Source organism: Macaca fascicularis, chromosome 6 (assembly GCF_037993035.2).
Source record: "Macaca fascicularis isolate 582-1 chromosome 6, T2T-MFA8v1.1".
NCBI lineage: Eukaryota > Metazoa > Chordata > Mammalia > Primates > Cercopithecidae > Macaca > Macaca fascicularis.
The window spans coordinates 152,223,874-152,247,782 of record NC_088380.1 but is presented as its reverse complement, the minus strand read 5'-3'; the positions used below and the strand labels follow the sequence as shown (position 1 = coordinate 152,247,782).

The 23,909-nt window shown below is 44.7% G+C and overlaps 1 long non-coding RNA gene across 1 annotated transcript in view; it reads left to right on the top strand.

The window, feature by feature from the left end:
* The first annotated feature begins 794 nt into the window (after nucleotides 1-794).
* The window catches only part of LOC135971154 (uncharacterized), a 66,561-nt gene continuing 43,446 nt past the window's right edge, over nucleotides 795-23,909 (top strand). Inside the window, exon 1 of the long non-coding RNA XR_010587231.2 lies at nucleotides 795-921. This is a non-coding gene — a long non-coding RNA (uncharacterized lncRNA). The remainder of the gene's footprint in view (nucleotides 922-23,909) is intronic.

The following is a 23,909-nucleotide window of genomic DNA, read 5'->3' as shown; positions in this document are numbered from 1 at the left end:
AACAACTTAACATGGTTCAGATGGTTCTTCTTATCCACATCAATGGCAGCTTCCTCCTCATTTCACCACTTCACCAAGGATGAAAGCAGCTGTGGGCATCTTCTCTCCCAGGAGGAGTTCACTATTTTCTGGATTTTGGTTCTTCTGAATTTCTTTGCAACCCCAGATTTTTAATGGCCTCCACAAAACTGCGATTTTGTAGGTCACTGTCCTGTTCCTTTTGCTGGAATGGCAACAACACTCTTCTATGACCTCCTGCTTTCTAAGTGAAAATGAAATTTCTTGATTTAAATTCTAAGCGTGATTTTTGTTCTGTTAAATTGTGTACTGGTAGTTGGAAAATTACTTCTAAAAGCGGGCAGATGGTAGACATCAATCCTCTTGAATGCTTGGGTCCAGGAAATTAAAAGCGTTTGAGCTGAGGGTCAAGGGATGTAAACACAGATAAGTGAAATTGCAGAGTATAGCTTCATGGTGTGTGTGGCAGAGATTACTCATTGTCTATTCTAATATTATCCTCTTAGAAACGGAACCCTGTGTGCTTAGCTGAAGGCTAGCACTTGAATAAATTCTCTATTCCTCAACCTCCCTTGCAGAGAGGTGCAGCAAAGTGTTTAAGTTCTGGTCTATGAGTTGTAAGCAGAGATGTCTTATGGCAGCTTCTGGGAAACCTCGGTAAAGAACCTTCTTTTTTATCCCTTATTCATTTCTGCTACTTGGCACGCAGATGAAATGGCGTGAGCCTCAGCAACATTTTGGACCAGGCAGTGACGTTAAGAGTGGGTGTCACTCTTGTAGAACAGTAGGAAACAAAAGTGTCTGAACCCTGGCATCATGGACTCTTATGCTATGTCTGGATTGCCCTCGTCCTGAGAGAAGAATTCCTCTGACATGAAGCTAAACCTGTGTCTGACTGATTTGGTAGGTAAACTAGAATCATGCAATCAGAATCTTAGAGCTAGAAGAATCTTTTAATAGCACTTAATTCTATTTCCTGCTTTTTTAAAAAAGGGAAACATTGAGGACCAGAGAGGTTAATTGTTTCCCAAGGTTAATGACAGTTTGCTTTAGATAGCACTTGGGAAAATATCCCACATAGACCTGGGATTTATTAGTACAGCTATGTAACACAAGTTTCTTCTTAGAGAAACATAAGTAGTACTAAAGATAGTAAATATTTTTATATTTATCATATATATATAACACTTTATGTATATCAGAGCTAAGTAAAATATTGTATTTTAAGCAATATTAAGTAGACAGTGTCTTGGCACACTTCCAAACCTTCACGGAGGAAAAATTAATAGTACCTACTAATTGCTTGGAAGAAGTTCCTTTGGATTAGAAATCCTCTTCCATCATCCTTTTAGTAAGTATAGATTCTGAAATAGATCGGCAAGAAATTTGTCCCTTTCTCCAAAAAAGCAAATTGTAAAAAACCCCATAAATAGATTTAAATATTAGGTCTCTCTTCTCCAGGGACAGAAATTAAATGGGTTGGAATAATCCCTCTTTATTAGAAGAAAACTGGAATTGACCTCCAGAAGTTGTATTGCAAGATCACATTCAATTCCTCCGATCTCATCTGCTCCAGTCTCTAAGGGAGTGACCACAGCTTTGGGATCTGGGGCCTTCTGAATGAGAAGCTAAAAATGGGGTTGGCAGTGGTTAGTATCTACATACTATCTGAGCATTGTATTTGAAAGAGAATAAGACGTATGAAAATCTTTAGATTGGTGATTGGTTCCTGTCTCTTGATGTTCTAAAATTCCGATCTTGTTATTATTAAAAACTTAAAAAATGGTGTAGCCCAAACAAAGCAGACATACTTCATTTTTTTTTTTTTTAAATACAGATCTAGGACTAGAACCTGCTTTTTCTTATTCCCATCAGAATGTTCATTCCATCTGACAGAATCCAACAACGTAATTAGCGAAGGTCAGTCTTGCACTTGTGTGATGAGGTGGTTCTGATGTATAACTGCAGATGGATCTGTACGCTCCCACTGCTCCTGCTGTCTCCCAGCAATCTCACCAAAGTCAGAAACTCCACAAGTAGAAAACTATTCCTTGGTTTCCATTAAAGTGTAATCACCTGGGAGAGAGAGCGCAGAAAGCCACATAATTATTTGCACTTTGAAATGATTGTGGCAATGGGTCACTTCCTGAGAGAGGTATTGGAGAAGAAACAAGAAGAGAGGATTAACTGTAGGTCCCTGGGGAAGGGAAGCTGAGCACTACTGAGATTCTCAGTGGGTGGGCTTCGGTAGGGTTTGGTAGGTGGCACAGGAAAAGATGCAAGAATAGCAGCTGTAGGTCTTACTCTATGCTAGTTTTGCTCAAGGTGGTCTTGCAATCAGGTCTAGGACTGTCAGCCATGTTTACTCCATAGGATCAGCGCTGGGGCAGTTTTCTCATCCAGGTGCTTGCCACAGCAAAGCTCATGCATCTCACAACCTTTGTGTAGTTTTCTGGCCATATATGGAGGCAGCTGTAGACAGTGTCTTTGATGCCAGCTTGCTGGGGGAATTTTCCACAAAAGCACACGAGGATTTGTCCCACCCGACTGAGAATGCTGTTTTTCTGGATGGATCTCTATTTATGCATGAGGAAACTTGGCACTGGCATAGCGGTAGCTTATTTTTCTTTTTTGTTTGGTTTTATTTTATGCTTCAGAAATAGAACAGATTAAGCATTACTTGCTTTTGAAGGCTCAGCTCTCCCTACAGCATGACTTCAAATGTTGTTCTCCCCGGGCAAGAATGGGGGAAAACACATCTTCTAGCTTTTGTTAAAAGCAATGCAAATGCAGAGAATACTTGGGAGAATATTTTTGTTCAATTTATATGCCTTTGAACATATAAATTATTATTTATAATTTTTTCCTACACAAATAATGCTTATTGTAAAGAATTAGAATAAATTAGAAAACATACATACAAGAAAAAACAATACAATTGGATAACAATTAAAATGATGTAATAAATTACATTAGAGCTGGAAGGGACCTTAGAAATAATCTAATTCAATAAACTATTTTATTTTATAAATGATCAAACTGGTTCCCAGAGAGGTTAAGCAACTTGCTTAAGGTCACACAGCCAATAATAAGAAGAGTTAGAATCTATGCTTTTTTTTTTTATTGATTAATCATTTTCTTACTGTACTACCGGTTTTCCAAAATTTATTTTTTCCCTTTTAGTGATGAGACTGTTTCTTTAGGTTAAATATTACTCTGAAACCCAACAGGGATGTTCCAGTTGGATGGAAGCAGGTGGGAAGGGGAAGAGCGGGCCTGTTCTCTCCACCCCCAACCACCCCAAGAATGCTTTGGAGACACCCCAATAACACATCTCAGATTTCCTAGAGCAACATCAGATACATTGAATAATCATTGCATTATACTATTCAGTCATTTATTTATTCAACAGGTATTTATTGAGTGTTTGCTATGTGCCAGGTGTCTTTTGAGGTGAAAAGAATACAGCTTTGAACAAGGCAAGATTGTGTGGGGTGGGGACTGAGGTCACGCAGCATGCTGGGTGTCTCCCAGGCTCTGTCTCCTTCTTGTCTGTGGCATCCTTTTGCATGCTTTCCTTGTGTTTTAGAATATACAGTACTTCATAATTTGAATAGGGACAACACCATGTAAACAATCTCAGAACTTCCAAATCAGGAAGATTTGGACTTGACTTGATCTGAGTGATTATTTTTTGTCTGTATTTATTTTGAAACAATCCAATATCTCTCAGTGTTCATTCAGAGCCTTTTATTTCTCTTTAGCTGGCAGTGGACTTGGTAGTTGCCCTAAGACTAATTTCTATTTCCGCTTGTATCAGAGAGGAGAACATTGTCACTTCTAAATGTCATGCGCATGCGTGTGAAGAGACCACCAAACAGGCTTTGTGTGAGCAACATGGCTGTTTCTTTCACCTGGGTGCAGGCGGGCTGAGTCTGAAAAGAGAGTCAGCCAAGGGAGATAAGGGTGGGGCCGTTTTATAGGATTTGGGTAGGTAAAGGAAAATTACAGTCAAAGAGGGGTTGTTCTCTGGCGGGCAGGAGTGGGGGTTACAAGGTGCTCAGTGGGGGAGCTCTTTGAGCCAGGATGAGCCAGGAAAAGGAATTTCACAAGATAACATCATCTCTTAAGGCAAGGACCGGCCATTTTCACTTCTTTTGTGGTGGAATGTCATCGGTTAAGATGAGGCAGGGCATTTGCACTTCTTTTGTGATTCTTCAGTTACTTCAGGCCATCTGGGTTTATACCTGCAAGTCACAGGGGATGCGATGGCTTGGCTTGGGCTCAGAGGCCTGACATTCTTTCCTTCTTATATTAATAAGAAAAATAAAACAAAATAGTGTGAAGTGTTGGGGCGGCGAACATTTTTTGGGGGTGGTATGGAGAGAGAATGGGCGGTGTTTCTCAGGGCTGCTTCAAGCGGGATTAGGGGCAGCGTGGGAACCTAGAGTGGGAGAGATTAAGATGAAGGAAGATTTTATGGTAAGGGGTGATATTGTGGGGTGTTAGAAGAAAGATGGCCTGGATACGGTTTTGGATGAATTGAGAAACTAAACAGAAGATATAAGGTCCGAATAAAACAAGGAGAAAAATGGGTATTAAAGGACTAAGAATTGGGAGGGCCCAGGATGTCCAATTAGAGAGTGCCCAAGGGGGTTCAGCGTAATTACTTGCTTGGTTGGCAAGTTTTTAGGCTCTATCCTTGAGTTTTTTTATGTTGTCATATACCAGGTCAGATTGATTTAGGTAAAAACAACACTCTTCATTTAAGAATATACAGAGTCCTCCTTTTTCAGCAGTGAGTAAGTCAAGGCCTCGGCGGGTTTGGAGGACAACTGCAGCTAAAGAGTCAATTTGGGCCTGGAGGACTGATAAAGTTTGTGATATGTCTGTGATGGTAGCAGAGCAGTCATTAGACAGGCTACGGAAGGTCATGACAGAGGTTGAAATGCCTGCTATTCTAATACCGAGAGCAATAGTGGAGGCAGAAAGTCCTAAACCGACCAGCAAGGGAATTAGTGGAACAACTTTTTTTTGTCGTGTCAGTGTCATGAGGGGAACAGGGAGCTCTTCGGTCCCATTTGCAAATTGAACTTTGGGAGTAAGGAAAACTAGTGTGCATGTGCCTGTCCAATTAGCAGGTAGACACATGTAGGTAGAGGATCCACAGAGGAAGAAGAGACCCTGTGTGAGGCAAAACTGGCCAAACCGAGGAATTATGTCTGACAGAAGGGAAGAAATGACCGCGGTGGGCTTCTCTTACCCTGTGGATAAGCCTCTACTTATCCAGTGAAAGTGTCTACCTAGACTAAGAGGTATTTTAGTTTTCTGACTCGGGCATGTGAGTAAAGTCAATTTGTTAGTCTTGGGCAGGGGCAAATCCCCGAGCTTGATATGTAGGAAAGGGAGGGGGCCTGAAGAGTTCCTGAGGGGTAGGAGAATAGCAGATGGAACACTGAGAAGTGATCTCCTTTAGGATAGATTTCCATGATGGAAAGGAAATGAGAGGTTCTGAGAGACGGGCTAGCGGCTTCTAACCTACATGGAAGAGGTTATGAAATGACAACAGAATAGAATGGGCCTGTGAGGCTGGAAGGAGATATTTTCCTTGGTCTAAGAACCATTTGCCTTGTGTGGGAAGAGATTGATAGGTGGAAGTTTCAGCGGCGGAGTAGATGGGAATGGCCAATGTGAAGGAGGAAGACTGCTGTGAGGATAGAAGTTGGAATGCTAGCTGCTTTTTTATCTAACTTATCAGCATAAGCATTGTCCTGAGTGATGGTTGGGGGGAGAAAATAGATTTTGGAAGTTATGAGAACTGTAGAGAGTTCAGCGTAGTTTGTGATTTTTAGGGCCTCTGACAGTATTAAAGCAGTGGCAGCCACAGCATACAGACATGAGGGCTAGGCTAAAACAGTAAGGTCAAGTTGTTTGGACAGAAAGGCTACAGTACGCGGTCCCGGCTCTTGTGTAAGAATTCTGTCCACACTAACCATGCCTAGGAAGGAAAGGAGTTGTTGTTTTGTAGAAGGGATTGGGGTTTGGGAGATTAGCCAGACACGATCAGCAGGGAGAGTAAGTATTTATGAGAATTATGCAGAGATAGATAACAGATGAGGAAGAAATTTGGGCTTAACTAAAGTAGTGGGGGCTGTCTGTGAAGCCTTGCAGCAGTACAGCCGAGGTAATTTGCTGAGCCTGATGGGTGTCAGGGTCAGAACAAGTGAAAGCGAAGAGAGGCTGGGATGAAGGGTGTAAAGAAATAGTAAAGAAAGTTTGTTTGAGATCCAGAGGCAAGACAATTTGGTTGATAAGGCACAGAGATCTTGAACTAACCTGTAAGGCTTGTCTGGTTTTAGGACAGGTAAAATGGGGGAATTGTAAGAGGAGTTTACAGGCTTTAAAAGGCCATGCTGTAGCAGGCGAGTGATAACAGGCTTTAATCCTTTTAAAGCATGCTGCGGGATGGGATATTGGCATTGAGTGGGGTAAGGGTGATTGGGTTTAATGGGATGGTTAGGGGTGCATGATCAGTCGCCAAGGAGGGAGTAGAGGTATCTTATACTTGTGGGTTAAGGTGGGGGGATACAAGGGGAGGATGTGAAGGTGGCTTTGAACTGGGGGAAAAGGCAGTAATGAGGTGTGGCTGTAGCCTAGGAATAGTCAGGGAAGCAGATAATTAGTTAAAATGTCTCGGCCTAATAAGGGAACTGGGCAGGTGGGGATAACTAAAAAGGAGTGTATAAAAGAACGTTGTCTAAGTTGGCACCAGAGTGGGGAGTTTTAAGAGGTTTAGCAGCCTGGCCGTCAATACCCACAACAGTTACAGAGGCAAGGGAAACCGGCCCTTGAAAAGAAGGTAATGTGGAGTGAGTAGCCTCCGTATTGATTAAGGGGACGGACTTACCCTCCACTGTAAGAGTTACCCAAGGCGTCTGTGATGGTCCAGGAGGCTTCCGAGGCGATGGAGCAGCGTCAGTCTTCAGCCGCTAAGCAGAGAAGATCTGAGAAGGAGCCAGTCAGAGAGCCTTGGGCCAGAGCTCCAGGGGCTCTGGGAGTGGCTGCCAGGCGAGTTGAACAGTCCAGTGGGGTCCCGCACAGATGGGACACGGCTTAGGAGGAATCCCGGGCTGTGGGCATTCCTTGGCCCAGTGGCCAGCTTTCCAGCACTTGTAGCAAGCTCCTGGGGGAGGAGGTTCTAGAGGAACCTCTGGCAGCTGCGGTTCAGGCGTTTGGAGTTGTGTGCTGGAGATGTGGCTGGGGTTTGTCTCACAGTGGAGGCAAGGAATTGCAACTCAGAAATAAGTTGCTACTTGGCTGCCTCTACTCTATTATTGTACACCTTGAAGGCGAGGTTCATTAAGTCCTGTTGTGGGGTTTGAAGGCCGGAATTTAATTTTTGGAGTTTTATTTAATGTCCGGAGCAGATTGGGTGATAAAATAAAATGCATACTAAGAATAAGACAACCTTCTGACCTTTCAGGGTCTAGGGCTGAAAAGCGTCTCAGGGTTGCTGCTAAATGGGCCGTGAACCGGGCTGGGTTTTTTATATTTGATGAAAAAGAGCCTAAACGCTAACTGATTTGGAAGATGTCGGATAAAGAAAAAGGAACATTAACCTTGACTATGCGTTTAGCTCTAGCCACTTTTTTAAGAGGAAATTTCTGGGCCCAGGGGGAGGGCTAGTCATGGAAGGAAACTGTAAGCCAGAAACTGTAAGCCAGACCGGGCGTGAGGAGGGGAGGTGATAAAAGGATTACAGGGTGGGGGAGTGGAGGCTGAGGAAAAATTGAGACCTAGCTCGGCCTGGCGAGGAGGGGAGAGGTCAGATGGGTCTGTAGAAAAGGAAGATTAGAAAGACTCAGCGATGCTTGGGGTTGGGACTGAGGGGACAGGCGGGAGGGAAAAAAGGAAGATTTGGGACGAGTTGCATTGGGAACAGAGACTAGGGAGGGACCGATGTGTAAAAGAATGCCTGGACGTCAGGCACCTCAGACCCTTTGCCCATTTTACGACAAGAATTATTTAGACCTCGTAGGATGGAAAAATTGAAAGTGCCATTTTCTGGCTATTTGGAACTACTGTCGAGTTTGTATTGGGGTTAAGTGGCATTGTAGAGGAAAATAAGGCATTTAGGTTTTAGATCAGGTGTGAGTTGAAGAGGTTTTAAGTTCTTGAGAACACAGGTTATGGAGAGGAAGGAAGAATGGAGGGTGGAAGGTTGCCCATGGTGAAGGAGGCAAGCCCAGATAAAAGAGAGAGTAGAGACACAGAAAGAAGGAGTTCGGGGGTTCTTGCCCTCCAGAAAAGCGGGAAAGGGGTCGGCACATGGAACTAAGGTATTGGGGTGCAAAAATAAGAGATTGGGGCGCAAAAATAAGAGGGGGTGCAAAAATAAGAGGTTGGGGTTCTTGCCCCTCCCCCAGAAAAGCAGAGAAGGGGTATTGTTATGCCCAGACCATTTATTCCCCGAAGAAGACCACCAGAGTCCAGAGTCAAAGCTAAGCAGCAAGAATCTTTATTACAGGTTCGAACCTGGAACTCTCCCTCGCTCGTGAAACGAGACGGGCAGGAGAGCTCCCCCACTCAGCTCCGAACAATGTTATATAGTCTAAGAAAAGTGGGCATAGAGTTATTATACAAATCAGATATATGATTGGCTAGTGTTTGAACAAGGCGATTTGGCTAACTATGATTGGTTCCTGCCATTTCTGATATTTTGGTTCAAACTTTGAGGTGGGAGAGCAGGTTTATGGCAGCAAGAGTTTATCTTACTTAAACACGTCTTGTGACCTTGCCTCAGAACTTACAAAATCTCTGGTATGTGCAAAACAAAATCTCTGGTACGTGCAGAAAACCAGGTACTCACAGAACTTACGAAATCTCTGGTATGTGCAAAGATTAGAGAGCAGAACAAGGGTGTAGCGGGTGGGGGGCGGGTACACATCTATCTTTGTGTCCTTTCATTTCCCCCTTCTCATAAGTAACTGGATGTCCAATCTTGGATTTCCAGAGTCTTATAATATAGCCTCACTTTCTGGGTGCAGGAGAGGCTGGTGATGGCTACAGAGGACCATTAGTTGGATGGTATCAAACCTTTCTCTGACAAATTGTAAAATTTTATTTACCACACAGGGGCCTATAGTGAATAGAAGTAGTAAAGACATTAGGGGGCCTAAAAGGGGTGCCAGAAGGGAAAACATTGAAGAGCTCCACCAATTGTTAGCGGCTGTAGTGAATTGTTGCTTTTTCATTTCTAAGCTTAGTTTGTGTAGGCGTTGGACTCTTTCCTCAACTAACCCTGACTCATTTATATAGAAACAGCATTCTTCTTTGAGGAACATACAGGTACCTCCTTTCTCAGCCGTGAGTAAGTCTAAGGCTCTGCGGTTTTGAAGGGTGACCTGTGCTAGGGAGGTGAGCTGCCGCTGAAGGGAGGCTAGGGAATAGGCGGAGTCTTCCATAGCAACAGAGAATTGTTGTAACAGCTTGTTGTTTTCTATCATGGAGTGTTGTAGGGCCCCTCCTGCTAACCCCGCTGCGACGACAGAGGTGGTTAAGGATATTCCGGCAATTAGTGGTAGAAAAACTGCTCGTCTATGTCGCGCAGTTTTAGTTGGGGCAGTCCCTGCCCAGCCTATGAACTCTGCCGGGGTTAGCAGTGTCAGTCGGGGAACTAGGGTAACAGGGATACACAACTGTCCGTCAGAGATGCTTTTGGACAGAGTTTTTAACAGAGTCATATTACACCAGAAGAACACACCAGGGGGAGCATATATGGGACTATTAGGGTATGTAGCCGATTGGTTACAGAGGCTGTTGCTAAATGCTGAATAACAATAGGGGTATTTCTCTTGGTATGGGTCACGGTACAGGGCCACATCGGGTATCGTGACTATCGATGAGTTAAAACCTGTATAGTTTGTGGGAGGGGAGGATAGAGGAACAGCCGTTAATGGTGGTCTTCCTAGGGTTGCACACATAAAGCAAGAGGACAGGTCGCCTAAACCAGTGAGGTTGGCGAATGCTAGCCCTTCCTGTAATAGAGTTAGCCAGGAGAAGGGCTGCAAGTCTTGTGATAGCTTGGTTTCTTGCCTGTGGATTTGTGTGTGGATTAAGGGTTGAATCTGGACTAGACTTCTCCACAGATATAAATGGCTACTGGGCCAGGTACTAGTTGATGAGTAATATACTCCCCCATGTTGTGGGGTTGTCCACCGAGAGTCCCATGGGTCTCTAATTATCCAAGTGTAAGTGACGGGAGACTCAGTTTTGTAAAAATACCACCCTTGTCATTCTCTCCAGTATCGGACAGAGTGCGTCTTACAGTAGCTATATGGGCAACCTGCACTCTTGTGCCACCAATAATTTTTACAATTATATTCAGTTTGATCATATTCAAAACAGATCATGGGTATTGCTGGTTGGGCAATCTGGAACCTAGTGAAATTGAGGTAAACTATAGTATTACACCCTGAGGGGGGGCAGTCTGCGCTAGCTAGCAGTTTACCCGCTTGGGGGGTTTCCCCGGGGTGAGTTTTGTTCTCATAGAGCCAGAACCTCCAGACATAGGGATTAGACGGTGCAGCAGTGAGGAGAGTCAGATGCATAAGGCATAAAAGCATAGGTAAGCTAGACATGGTTATGGCTATGGGGATGACGGCGCAGGGTTAGCTTTAAGGGATTGTTCTTAGCTTTGTCTACAGTCCATGTAACCGGTGCTCCAGACGGCTCGAGAAGGTCGGATGTTGGGTCCACTGGTTTGACGTGTGTGTAGTGGATCCACGAAGCGATGCCTTCTACTTTGAGAGCGGTGGGAGTAGTCAGGAGTACTTGCAGTGGTCCTTTCCACCTGGGTTGAAGAGTTTCTTGCCGGTGGTGCTTGACTAGGACCCAGTCTCCCGGCTGGAACGGATGAGGCGTCGGCGGAGGTCCTGCCTCGTACAGTTCTCGTAGTCTGGGCCAAATTTCCTGGTGAATTTTCTGTAAGGCTTAGCAACGAAGGCTGGTCCATTGTCTGACCCTATTTGGACGGGAAAGCCATACCTGGGGAGGATTTCTTCCAAAATTTTCTTTGCTACAACCTGAGCAGTTTCTCTCTTAGTTGGGAACGCTCTGTCCATCCTGAAAAAGTATCTACAAAGACAAGTAAGTACTGATACCCATATTTTCCAGGCTTTATCTCAGTAAAGTCTATTTCCCAATAGATACCAGGCCTAGTTCCTCTACACCTAATTCCTGCGGTGGTCTGGGTTTGGGGGCAAGCGTTGTTTAGTTGGCAGGCTTTGCAATTTGTTGTGACATCGCTGGCCAGTTCAGCTATGCGCCTGATTCTAAACTTGGCGTGCCTGATTAAGTCCATCATTCGCCGGGCACCCAGGTGGGTTGTCCGGTGGATGTGTTCCAACACCTGCCGTCCTAATTTTTCTGGTAGGATGGTTTGGTCATTTATATCAGTCCACCACCCATTTTTAACCTGTTTTAGGGGAAGCGTGTTCATCCATTCGCGATCCTGTTCGGTATAGTCGGGAAAACATGGCAAATTTCGCGGGCCAGGATCGGGGAGCTGGAGCGCGAGGAGCTGACTGGGAGCTTTTGCTATGCTCCTTGCGGTTTGGTCGGCTAAGAAGTTGCCTCGAGCAATTGGCGTAGTTGGTTTCTGATGCCCAGGGCAATGTACGATAGCCAATTTCTTTGGTTTCCACAAAGCAGTTAATAGAGCTAGGATCTCTTGCTTGTTTTTTATTTCTTTGCCTTCGGCTGTTAATAGTCCCCTTTCTCTGTAGATGGCCCCATGTATGTGCGCAGTAGTGAAAGCATAGCGGCTATCCGTGTATACTGTTAGTTTTTTCTCTGCCCCTAGGGTGAGGGCCTGTGTAAGGGCTATCAGTTCGGCTCTTTGGGCCGATGTCCCTGGAGGCAAGGGTTCCGCCCAGATTACCTCAGTCTCTGACGTTACAGCCGCTCCTGCATACCGCTGGCCTTGGTGGACATAGCTGCTGCCATCAGTGAACCAGGAGAGTTCTGTGTCGGGGAGCGGACGATCTTGCAGGTCCTCCCGCACCCCATGCACCTGAGCCAGTATCTCAGTGCACTCATGGGACGGGGCGTCCAAGTCTGGATTTGGCAGCAGTGAAGCAGGGTTTAAAGAGGTTGGGGGCAGAAAAGTTATTCTGAGGGGGTTTAACAGCAGTCCTTGATAGTGGGTGAGCCGGGCGTTACTCATCCATCGGTCCGGCGGCTGCCGGAGGACGCCTTCAATGGCATGCAGGGTTATAACGCGCAACTCTTGCCCCATGATAAGTTTATCAGCGTCTCGGACCATTAGGGCTGTCGCCGCGATTATCCGGAGGCAGGGTGGCCAGCCAGCAGCCACTGAATCTAATTTTTTTGACAAATAGGCAACTGGCCTCTGCCAGGGGCTAGGTACTGTGTTAACACGGCTTTTGCAACACCCTTACTTTCATCCACGTATAAGTGGAAGGGCTTGGAGACATCAGGGAGCCCCAGCGTGGGGGCTGATAACAAGGCAGTTTTGATTTGCTGAAAGGCCAGCTCAGCCTCTTCCATCCAATTGAAGGGCTGCCGTTCCTTTGTTGCCTGGTATAGGGGCTTGGCTAACTCAGCAAATCCGGGTATCCATAACCTACAGAACCCTGCCGACCCCAGGAATTCTCTCACTTGCCGTGTTGACTGGGGTCTAGGGATGCGTAGGACTGTTTCCTTTCGGGCTTTGGTTAGCCAGTGTTGCCCCCCTTTTAATAGGTACCCCAGATAAGTTACCTCTGACTTGCAGATCTGAGCCTTTGTTGCTGAGGCTCGGTAGCCTAGCTCCCCCAGAGTCTTCAGGAGGTCCTCAGTCCCTTGAACACAAGTTTCCGGGGACCTGGCCACTATTAAGAGATCATCAACATATTGCAAAAGAGTTATTTCAGGGTGTTGCCGCCGGTACTCACCCAGATCTTCATGAAGGGCTTCATCGAACAGGGTTGGCGAGTTCTTGAACCCTTGTGGCAGTCTGGTCCATGTTAGCTGACCGTTGATGCCCCTCTCAGGATCCGTCCATTGAAATGCAAAGAGTTCTTGACTTTTGGGAGCCAGAGGAAGGCTGAAGAAAGCGTCTTTTAGATCAAGAACGGTATACCACTGTTTTTTGGGATGTAAGGCACTCAGAAGGGTGTATGGATTGGGCACAGTGGGATATATGTCCATGACCCTTTTATTAACTTCTCTTAAATCCTGTACTGGCCTGTAGTCCGTACTGCTGGGTTTACGAACAGGTAACAGTGGAGTATTCCAGGATGAGTGGCAAGCCCGTAGGACTCCCTGGTCTAGGAGTCGGCGGATATGGGGCGTAATTCCTTCTCTTGCCTCCAGGGGCATAGGATATTGCCGAACCCGAACCGGGTCCATCCCTGGCTTAACTTCCACAAATATGGCAGGTCGATGTTTAGCTAGCCCCAAGCCCCCAGTTTCTGCCCACGCTTCAGGGAAACGCTGGAGCCAAGAGTCAATTCCCTGATCGGGGGGCTTTTGCTCTTGATGGAGTCGGTACTCATCTTCTAAGGTGACAGTCAGGATAGATATTGGCCTGTTTTGGGAATCAGTTATCTTGGGCCCTTCTGGCTCAAAGTGGATTTGGGCCCCCATCTTTGTCAGCAAGTCCCTCCCTAGTAGAGGGCAGGGGCTCTCTGGGATGACTAGGAAGGAATGGGAGACTTTTCCCGTTCCTAAGTCTACAGTCCTCTGGGTTGTCCAGGGGTATTTTTTGATGCCTGTGGCCCCGTGCACCCAGGATGTTTTCTTAGACATTTTTCCAATTGGTTTGGTTAGGACTGAGCGTTCCGCCCCAGTATCGACCAAGAAGCGAACCGGGGACCCCTCCACTTGCAAAGTTACCCTGGGTTCGGGAAGGGGGTCCGAACCCCGTCTTCCCTAGTCAGAGTCCTGGGTAACGAGTACGGAGGTAGGGTTAGCTGGTCTCCGTTTCTTTGGGCAGTCTTTAATCCAGTGGCCACGTTCCTTGCAATAAGCACACTGATCTTTTTCTAATCCTTGCCTAGGGCTTTGCTTTTTCTGCTTTCTGTTTTGGCCATTTCCTGCCTGGGGGAAAGCTGCTACTAAGACTTTGGTCATTTCTTTGGTTGCCTTGAACTGTTTTTCTTCTGGAGTATCCCTATTATTATAAACTCGCTGGGCCATCTGAAGGAGGTCCTGAATCTGCTTTCCCTCTAAACCTTCTAATTTCTGGAGTTTTCTTTTAATATCTGGTGTTGCCTGGTTTACAAAGGACATTACTACCGCTGCCTGATTTTCCGGTGCTTCCGGGTCCATAGGGGTAAACTGTCTGAAGGCTTCCATTAATCTCTCTAAATACACAGCGGGGCTTCCTGTCTTACCCTGTAACACAGAATATACTTTAGCCAAATTGGTGGGCTTGCGAGCTGCAGCCCGGAGACCCGCCATTAGAGTCTGGCGATAAATGAGCAGTCGTCCCCTACCTTCTGCCGTGTTGTAGTCCCATCTGGGCCTGGTCAAAGGGAAAGCCGCATTAATGAGGTCAGGATTTGCAGTTGGCTGGCCGTCATCTCCTGGAACCAGTTTTCTGGCCTCAACTTGGATTCTTTCCTGCTCCTCCGTTGTGAACAGGATTCGGAGGAGCTGTTGACAGTCATCCCAGGTCGGCTGGTGAGTAAACATGACACTGTCTAACAACGAGGTTAGATCTTTGGGATTATCTGAGAACCGAGCATTTTGGGACTTCCAATTGTATAAATCACTGGTGGAAAAAGGCCAATACATGAGACGGGAGAGCCCGGTATCATTGAGCGATCCTATTTCTCTGAGAGGCAGGGCTACAGTGGAGTCAGGGAGTCGGGAAGCTTGGTCCCGCTGTACGCGGCCTCGTGTTCGGCCGGCCGGCCCCCCCAGGTTACTTTCGCTCTCGGCTGCTTCCGCTTCTCGGTTTCCTTCTACGGAAGCACCACCCTGGGGGACTGGGTCCTGCGGGATAAGGTGCGGATATGGTGGGGGAAATGTGGGTTCTAACGTTAGGGGGTCCTGGCTGTCCGGCAGCACAGGGGCCGAGGGAGTCTTTTGTCTTGTAGGTCACGTTACTAGGACTTTGCAGGGCTCAGGGATGAATGGAGTTATCCAGGGTGGTGGGTTTTCCACAAGTCCTGCCACACTAGAATATAAGGAATTTGATCAGGATGTCCTGACTGCCCTGGCAGGAAAATCTTAGTTTTTACCTTAGTAATAACAGAGAGACAGAAAGTTCCTTCGGAGGGCCACCCTACGCCGAAAGAGGGCCACTCCGAACGGCAGAAAGTAACTAGCTTTCCCTTCTTTAGTTCTACGCTTAAGTTACGCCCCCGAGCCTTCACATCCTTAAAATTGGTAACAAGGAGTGAGAGCGGCATGCTCTGGTTGTTGCCCATCTTTGGACTGCTCCTACAAAGAGAAGGGGGGACGAAAATGAGTGTGAAGCAGAGGGGAGTATCCGACAGGTCCGGTCCTGGAAGGGGAAGAAAAGGTTTTATGTTTCGTTTTGGGCTTACACTTAACACTTAACAATAACGGACAGACAGTAATAACGATGAGCATTCGCGAGCACGTGTCGGACTTCCGACCTGAGTCAGACGGGGCAACCAAGGATGGAGGCCCCCAGATGGGCACTGGGGAACGTCTCCCACCAGTCCCGAGTGGCTGTCTTCTAGCGCGTCCGCCAAGACCGTGCCACTTACAGAACAGACCAATACAGATTACAGATTACGGATTTCGCGAAATTTCAGGGAGACAGACAGAGACAAAGACAGAGACAGTGACAAAGCCGGCTTACCTATAGATTAAGATCCGTTGACTTGGGGGTCTGGTGGGCTTGGGGGAAATCCCGGACGAGCCCCCATTTGTTATGCCCAGACCGTTTATTCCCCGAAGAAGACCACCAGAGTCCAGAGTCAAAGCTAAGCAGCAAGGATCTTTATTACAGGTTCGAACCTGGAACTCTCCCTCGCTCGTGAAACGAGACGGGCAGGAGAGCTCCCCCACTCAGCTCCGAACAATGTTATATAGTCTAAGAAAAGTGGGCATAGAGTTATTATACAAATCAGATATATGATTGGCTAGTGTTTGAACAAGGCGATTTGGCTAACTATGATTGGTTCCTGCCATTTCTGATATTTTGGTTCAAACTTTGAGGCGGGAGAGCAGGTTTATGGCAGCAAGAGTTTATCTTACTTAAACACGTCTTGTGACCTTGCCTCAGAACTTACAAAATCTCTGGTATGTGCAAAACAAAATCTCTGGTATGTGCAGAAAACCAGGTACTCACAGAACTTACGAAATCTCTGGTATGTGCAAAGATTAGAGAGCAGAACAAGGGTGTAGCGGGTGGGGGGCGGGTACACATCTATCTTTGTGTCCTTTCAGTATAAACAGGGAGAGAAGGGGTCGGGGTGCTTGCCCCTCCCCCAGAAAAGCAGAGAAGGGGTAGAGACAGGGAGGGTAGGGGTTGGGGTGCTTGCCCCTCCCCCAGAAAAACGGGACTTGCCACTTAGGGTGAAGGACCAAGGCGGGTGTCCCTGCAGCGTGGTCAGACACCCCTGAAATGTGGGTGAGTAATCAGAGAGGCGTCCCTGCAATGATTAAACACCAAGGGAAGGCTGCCTTCCCCAGTCTGTGACCAGCGCTGGCGTTTTAGGTCCACGGATAAAACGTGTCTCCTTTGTCTCTACCAGAAGATGAAAGGAATTGAAATTAAGAGAAGGGAGAGATTGAAGGGTGGTGCCAAGATTGAAAGGAGAAAGAGGTTAAGAGATAGTGAGAGAGGTTGAAGAAGAGAGTAAAAAAGGGGCTGCTTACCCGATTTAAAATTGGTGAGATATTCCTTGGGCTGTTGAGTCTGAGGACCAGAGGTCATAGGTGGATCTTTCTCATGGAGCAAAGAGCAGGAGGACAGGGGATTGATCTCCCAAGGGAGGTCCCCTGTGCCAAGTCACAACACCAAAATGTCATGCACGTCTGTGTGAAGAGACCACCAAACAGGCTTTGTGTGAGCAATATGGCTGTTTCTTTCACCTGGGTGCAGGCGGGCTGAGTCCGAAAAGAGAGTCAGCCAAGGGAGATAAGGGTGGGCCCGTTTTATAGGATTTGGGTAGGTAAAGGAAAATTACAGTCAAAGGGGGATTGTTCTCTGGCGGGCAGGAGTGGGGGTTACAAGGTGCTCAGTGGGGGAGCTCTTTGAGCCAGGATGAGCCAGGAAAAGGAATTTCACAAGATAATATCATCTCTTAAGGCAAGGACCGGCCATTTTCACTTCCTTGTGGTGGAATGTCATCAGTTAAGGCGAGGCAGGGCATTTGCACTTCTTTTGTGATTCTTCGGTTACTTCAGGCAAGTAACCGTGCAAGGTTATACGTGCAAGTCACAGGGGATGCGATGGGTTGACTTGGGCTCAGAGGCCTGACACTAAAGGCTATACCATTTCACTACCTTATGGATAAGCTTCTTAAGGAAACTAAACATATTAACTTAACAGAGATTTTTTTAAAAGTCTCATTCCTGATTCACGTACTTAAGGATCGTATACCTTATTCTCTAATGTGGTTTATTATAAGCTTGGAGCTCATAATACAGAAATTACCCTATTTCCAACATTACTGGCACACTCAGATTCCAAAGGTCAGCTGAGCCTTTTGCAAGCTGGCCACTTGGCCCTTCAGCTCCCTTCAGTCCTGACACAAAATCGAGAGGGAGAGTGCAGTCACGATCATTGGGGTCACATCCTGACTCTGGCACTCACTGCAACTTGCTTGCTGTGGATCTTGGGCAAATTGTTTAGCCTCCCTGAGCCTCAGCTTCTTCACCAATATATTAATAAAATGAGTATAAAATCAGAGTCATTGTGGTAATTAAAAGAAAAATAATCATATCACAGTGGCAGAGTGCCTCACCCACAGATGCTTAATAAATTTTGTTCACGTCCTCATTTCCTTTGAATCTGACGGACACCTGAGTGACTTAAGGATTGTGTCAAATGCAGATTCTGAATGAGCAGGTCTGAGGATGAGGCCTGAGACGCTGCATTTCCAACAGGCTTCCAAGTGTTAACTTGCATGCAAGGTCCTAGGAAAGGATGTTTAGTCACTGTGAAGTCCAGGCATGTGATTGAATCTTGGCTTTGCCAGTTGCCAGGTGGATGATCTTCATTAAGACACCGCATCTTTCTGAGCCTCATTTCTCAACTGGGGTTATTTATGTTTCATAGGTAATGTGAAGACTTAAAATGAGCAACATTTTAATGGTGCCACAAGTATAACACTGTTATTATTAGTGTTATTTTATTTTATATTTCAGTCATATTAGACTGAACAATGCTGACACTGAGAGTGACCTGGAGCTGTTGGCAGAGTGAGCACATCTTTCGAACAGCACCTAGTATAGTGCCTGGTGCACAGGAGGTTACCCACAGACAGACATTGAATTGTATTTCCCATATGAAGTTCATATGGGTAGAGGCTGGATGAAGACTAGGCAGAGCTGCTCCATAGAAATATTCACACCGTGGTTAGAGTTTGAGTGGGTGCCTTGAACTCCCTTCTATAAAGGAAAACCAACTATCTGTTGATCAACTGGGTCCTAAAAAAAGGAGTTACGCTCCTCAGTTTTGTTTCTTTCCTTCTGGAAAACACTGTGGTTCTTATTACTGGGGTTGTTATGATTACTTCTGGAATTAGATGCTGAGGTCCTTAGTAAGGGGATTCTGTGATGATACAGACAGTATTCCTGCTTTGTGCCAGTGGCGTCGTTGTGCCTTCCATTGCGACTCGGAGCTAGCTTAGCTTGCAGGAAGAATGCTAGAGTTCCGGGGGACCTTGGTGGAGTTGTGCACTCCAACTTTGCCGTTTTCCTGCCTCCTTCTTTGTCTTTCATCTACACTTTATGACTAAACCTTTTCCCCCCCATTTAATTAAAAATAATTCCACAAGTAATACATACCTATGCTACAAAAATAGAAAATACAGGCAAACAAAAACAAAAAAATAAGTATCTGTGAAATCCACTACCTTAAGATAAACTTTTTTTCTTTCTAACATTTTGAAGTAAAACTTTCAGAGTTGTGGGGAGTGTGTGTGTGTGTGTGTGTGTGTGTGTGTAGATGCGCATGTGTGCACGGGTGGTGTATGGCCCACAGCTAAGATTGGATTTTAATACTTCATATTTTTTTGATGGTGGGAAAAAATCACAAGAAGGATGTTATTTGATGATAAGTAAAATTTATATGAAATTCATATTTCAATGTTCATAAATAAAGTATTATTGGAACACAAACACGTCTATTTTGTTTTTGCATATTATCTATAGCTGCTTCCTCAAAACAATAGTAAAATGGATTAGTTGTGATAGGTATCATATGGCTCACAAAGCCTAAAACATTTACTACCTGATACTTTACCAAAAGTATTTGTTGACCCCTGGTATAAACAATTTCTATTTTGGTAGCCTAACCATCTGCTTATTGATAAACATCTTTCTATGTCAATAAATATCGTCTCCAAAATCATCTTAGTCTTTCATTAAAAATGGTACTTTTGGCCGGGCAGGTGGCTCATGCCTGTAATCCCAGCACTTTTGGAGGCCAAGGCGGACAAATCACTAGGTCAGGAGTTCGACACCAGCTTGGCCAACATGGTGAAACCCCATCTCTACTAAAAATACACACACAAAAAAAATAGCTGGGCATAGTAACAGATTCCTGTAATCCTAGCTACTTAAGAGACTGAGGCAGGAGAATCACTTGAATCCAGGTGGTGAAGGATGCAGTGAGCTGAGATTGCACCATTGTACTCTAGCCTGGGTGACAGAGGAAGACTCCATCTCAAAAAAAACCCAAAAAAACAAAAAAAACAAAAAAAACCGTATTTTCGGGTTCAGATCTATTGTTTTTATGAGTTGTTAGAGTGCTTTCTATTTTTAAAGCATTGTTATTTTATTTAATTCTCGGAACCTCTGAGTGAGTTAGACATTATATGTTCATAAATACTCTTAGCTTGCAAGTAACGGAAACCACCTTGAGTGTCTTAAACAAGAAAATGGGATTGAGAAAGACTGACTTTAAAAATAGGGGATTTGCTCTGCAACCCTTGGGTAGGGCTCAGCTGGGCTTCTGGAAGGGCCTGGAAAGCAGCCATGACTCTCTCACAGTCATCTCTCAGCTCCTTTCTGTATGTGCTTTTTAGTCTCTTTGCACAACTCATCTGCCTCTGCCTGTCAGTACAAGTGCATCTGGCTGCTAACAGCCCAACTCTCTGTTTTACTGGTCCCACCACTCTGAAGGAGACTATATTCCCTTTCAGGCCCAATTCTAAATTTTATCTAGGAGGGAAACATAGGTGGCCCAGCTTTGACCAGATTTCACTCCTGGTCCAGTCGACTGCCGCTATTGTTGAAAATGGCTCCTGGAGAAAACTATTTACAAAATGGCTCCTCTATACACTGGGGGACATTAGGAGGAACAATTGTGGATTGGGCAGGTATTTCAAAAGTTATCTATTTCATTATATTGTTTCCTATTTTACAGAGGAAGAAATTAAACCTTAGTGACACCAAGTGATTCTCAAGTAGTACTTTGTCAAATATGAGTATACAGACTCCAAATTTCAGGTGTGTTTTGAGTACACCAGACTGCTGCTCACGGATTGCTGTGGACTTGGGATGTTACCCCAGTAACACCATATTTCGGCTGCAGATCGTGTTTTGCTCATTTCTCATCTCGTTGCTTGATATATCTTGGGAAGTTGGGAATTCCCTCTGTGTCTTTTACTTTGTTTCCAGGTTGTAGCTGGAAGCTGGATGGACAGATGCATATTTTGGAATTTTCTCCTAGTTGACTGCTGTGCTTAGAGTTTTGATCCATCAGTGGAGGGAAATTGAGTGAAAATGATCCATATGCCAATCTGGCCTGGCATCTCATCACTTAGCCCAGCGTTTGTCTCACATCTTGTGGGTAATGCCAGCAACTAAATCTCCAAGCTCGATTAGCAATGATTACAGCCCAGTGAGCACAAATCCAGAAACCCCCTTGACATGATGTTTCATCAGGGAGAACTGTAGCCACAAAACCTGTTTCTGAGCCAACCGAGGAAGACGCCTCAGGTACCGTGACTCTAATTCTGGGGCAGTTGTTGAATAAAATTGCTATGACTTTGTGGATTTTTTTTCTCTCTAAGTTGCATGAGTAAAATGAGCCATGTGATTTTGTAAAATGTAGCTCTGAAACAGACCTGGAAATTTGAGGCTTGCTGGAAAGAGTTCTTTATGCAGACACTCAGGTGTGGAGGACAGGTGCAGAGGAAATTTGTTGTATGATGTTCCAGTACCAATTCCTTTCTTCTCCCCTTTTCCCTCTAACTATACCTTGAACATCTCTCTTTTCTGTATGATTTTGGTGTGGAGTTGATCTGTCACAAAGTTCAAGGATTAGACTGTAATTGACCTAAGCCAATTTATATCTTCTTTCCGTAGCTACAGTTATTAGTTTGGGTTTAGTCAAATGTCCCATTTCGGGACAATGAAAGAGATCCCAAGACCTGGCTATATGCTATTGGAACTGACATTTTCTTTTCCCTGGAGCATTTAGGGTTAGCATGTGTGGCTTGAAACTGAGGCAGCAATTTGGTTGTCGTAAGAGTAAAGCTGAAGCTATTGTGTGTATTTGGGGGCATGTCTACCACATGGAATCTGATGATGGAGCAATCCCTATGGAAAGGAGAGCTAAGAGACAGAAGGAAGATGAGACCTCAAAGGTCTTTGGTAATAATGTCTAAACTGCTGAATCAACAAAGTTCATTTAAAGCCCACTCTGACTCTGAATCAATTGCTTAAGCCATTTCAGCTGAGTTTTAAACAATTTGCATAAAAATTCCTATCTGATACAATTAATATTACTAACTCTCTGCTCTGAATAGATTATGTTTGCTTGGTCATTTGTCTGGCTTCTTCCAAAGACTTGGTATATTTGACACTTGATGGCCAATGGGTGCTGCACAGACCAGTAAAGGAATGGTGAATCTAGCTTCCAACTCGGACCCAGCTTTCTGTTTGCATGGCTAGTGTACATTTTCATCAGGGTTGAGAGTTGAGTAATTGCTTTATTTGACAGTATTTGCTGTGTTTTAATAGAAAGGGAAATAATGATGCATCAGTCTGCTAAATGACTTTCTTTCCTCTTTAAGATCTACCTTAAAAATTTTTTTCTAGTGATTGTGGAACTCAAGCCCACAGAGAAGTGGTATCTTCTCTGACTTTTGGCTGCTGAAGTTTTTTGAAGGGTACCTTGGTAGGTAGGGAGTCTTGATTAGTCTGTATCATTTGGGATAATTCCTTTCCCTGTGTGCTCCTTGGCTTAGAAGCAGCCAAATTTTTGTGACCTAATTTTAGCCAATTGATACGAAGCATGAATTGTAAGTCTGCTGGGCATGGGTGTGCTTCAGGCAAGTTTCTTAACTACTTAGAGACCCGAATGTCATTGAATTGCTTTACCTCTTGCTTTCTTGTGTGAGATTTTAAGCTAGTTGACAGAGTTTTTTTTCTTTCTTAATTTATGTCAAAGAAAGCATCTTGATGCATTTTGCTAGGACCACATGAAGTAGGGAATTGTTGATTCCCCCAAGGAGGGGTCCTAGAGCCAAAATAAGAAAAAAGAAACAGAGAAAAGAAAAACACATCTAAACCCATCTACTATAGTTCCTTTACTTTTATCTTGATGTCCTATTTCTCTGTACGTGATTCTACCTTCAGACACAGATGAGACAAGGAGTGGTCTGTATGATTACTAGATTTGAAGGGCTGCTTTGTGCAAAGTAGTGGTGCTTGAACACCATACTCAGATGATCATAAATTTGCTAGCTCACTCTCATACATATTTATGAAATATCCTTTTTATAAGTGTTTACAGGGGTGGCATTAAAAATGCTTAATAAGCATTACAATAACATGTTAATGTATAAATCAAGCTATTAATAAAAACATTAAATGTATGTGTATGTGTGTGTGTGTGTGTGTGTGTGTGTGTATATATTTTTTGTTTTGTTTTGTTTTTTTTGAGACAGAGTTTTGCTGTTGTTGCCCAGGCTGGAGCGCAATGTCACAATCTCCGCTCACCACAACCTCTGCCTCCCAGGTTCAAGCGATTCTCCTGCCTCAGCCTCCCGTGTACCTGTGATTACAGGCATACGCCACCATGCCTGGCTAATTTTGTATTTTTAGCAGAGATGGGGTTTCACCACATTGGTCAGGCTAGTCTTAAACTCCTGACCTCAGGTGATCTGCCTGCCTTGGCCTCCCAAAGTGCTTGGGATTACAGGGTTGAGCCACTGCAACTGGCCTTCAATGTATATTTTGTAATTCTCTAATCTAAATTATTAAACTGCTTACCAAGTGATATAAGTTGAAATGTACATAGTTCATTAAAAAGATAATGATTTACAGTTCATTTATTGATTTTTAGAAATTGTTGCTGTGATTTGTTGATGGCGTCCTGTCACATGCTAAGTGACACCTTGTGGTTTGACACAGGGAATTACATCAAACTCCTCCACCAACCTCTTTGCTCATTTGTTGGTCTATAATCATTAGGAGACTTGCATTCTCAAAAAATAGAGAATTTCTTTTTAAAGTCAATACTATTGTTCAGGGTCCTGAGACCTTTCTCAGCTTCTGCTGAACTAAGCAATTACATTAATTTTTTTCTAGATTTTATAATGTTGCCTAAAATTTTTATATGGTCAAATTCTCTCTTACCAACTATGCCATGAAAATCATTTACTGGAATGTCATTTTTAATTAAGTTGAAAGTATACTTCAGGTCAAATGAGAGGCAATGCAGTCAG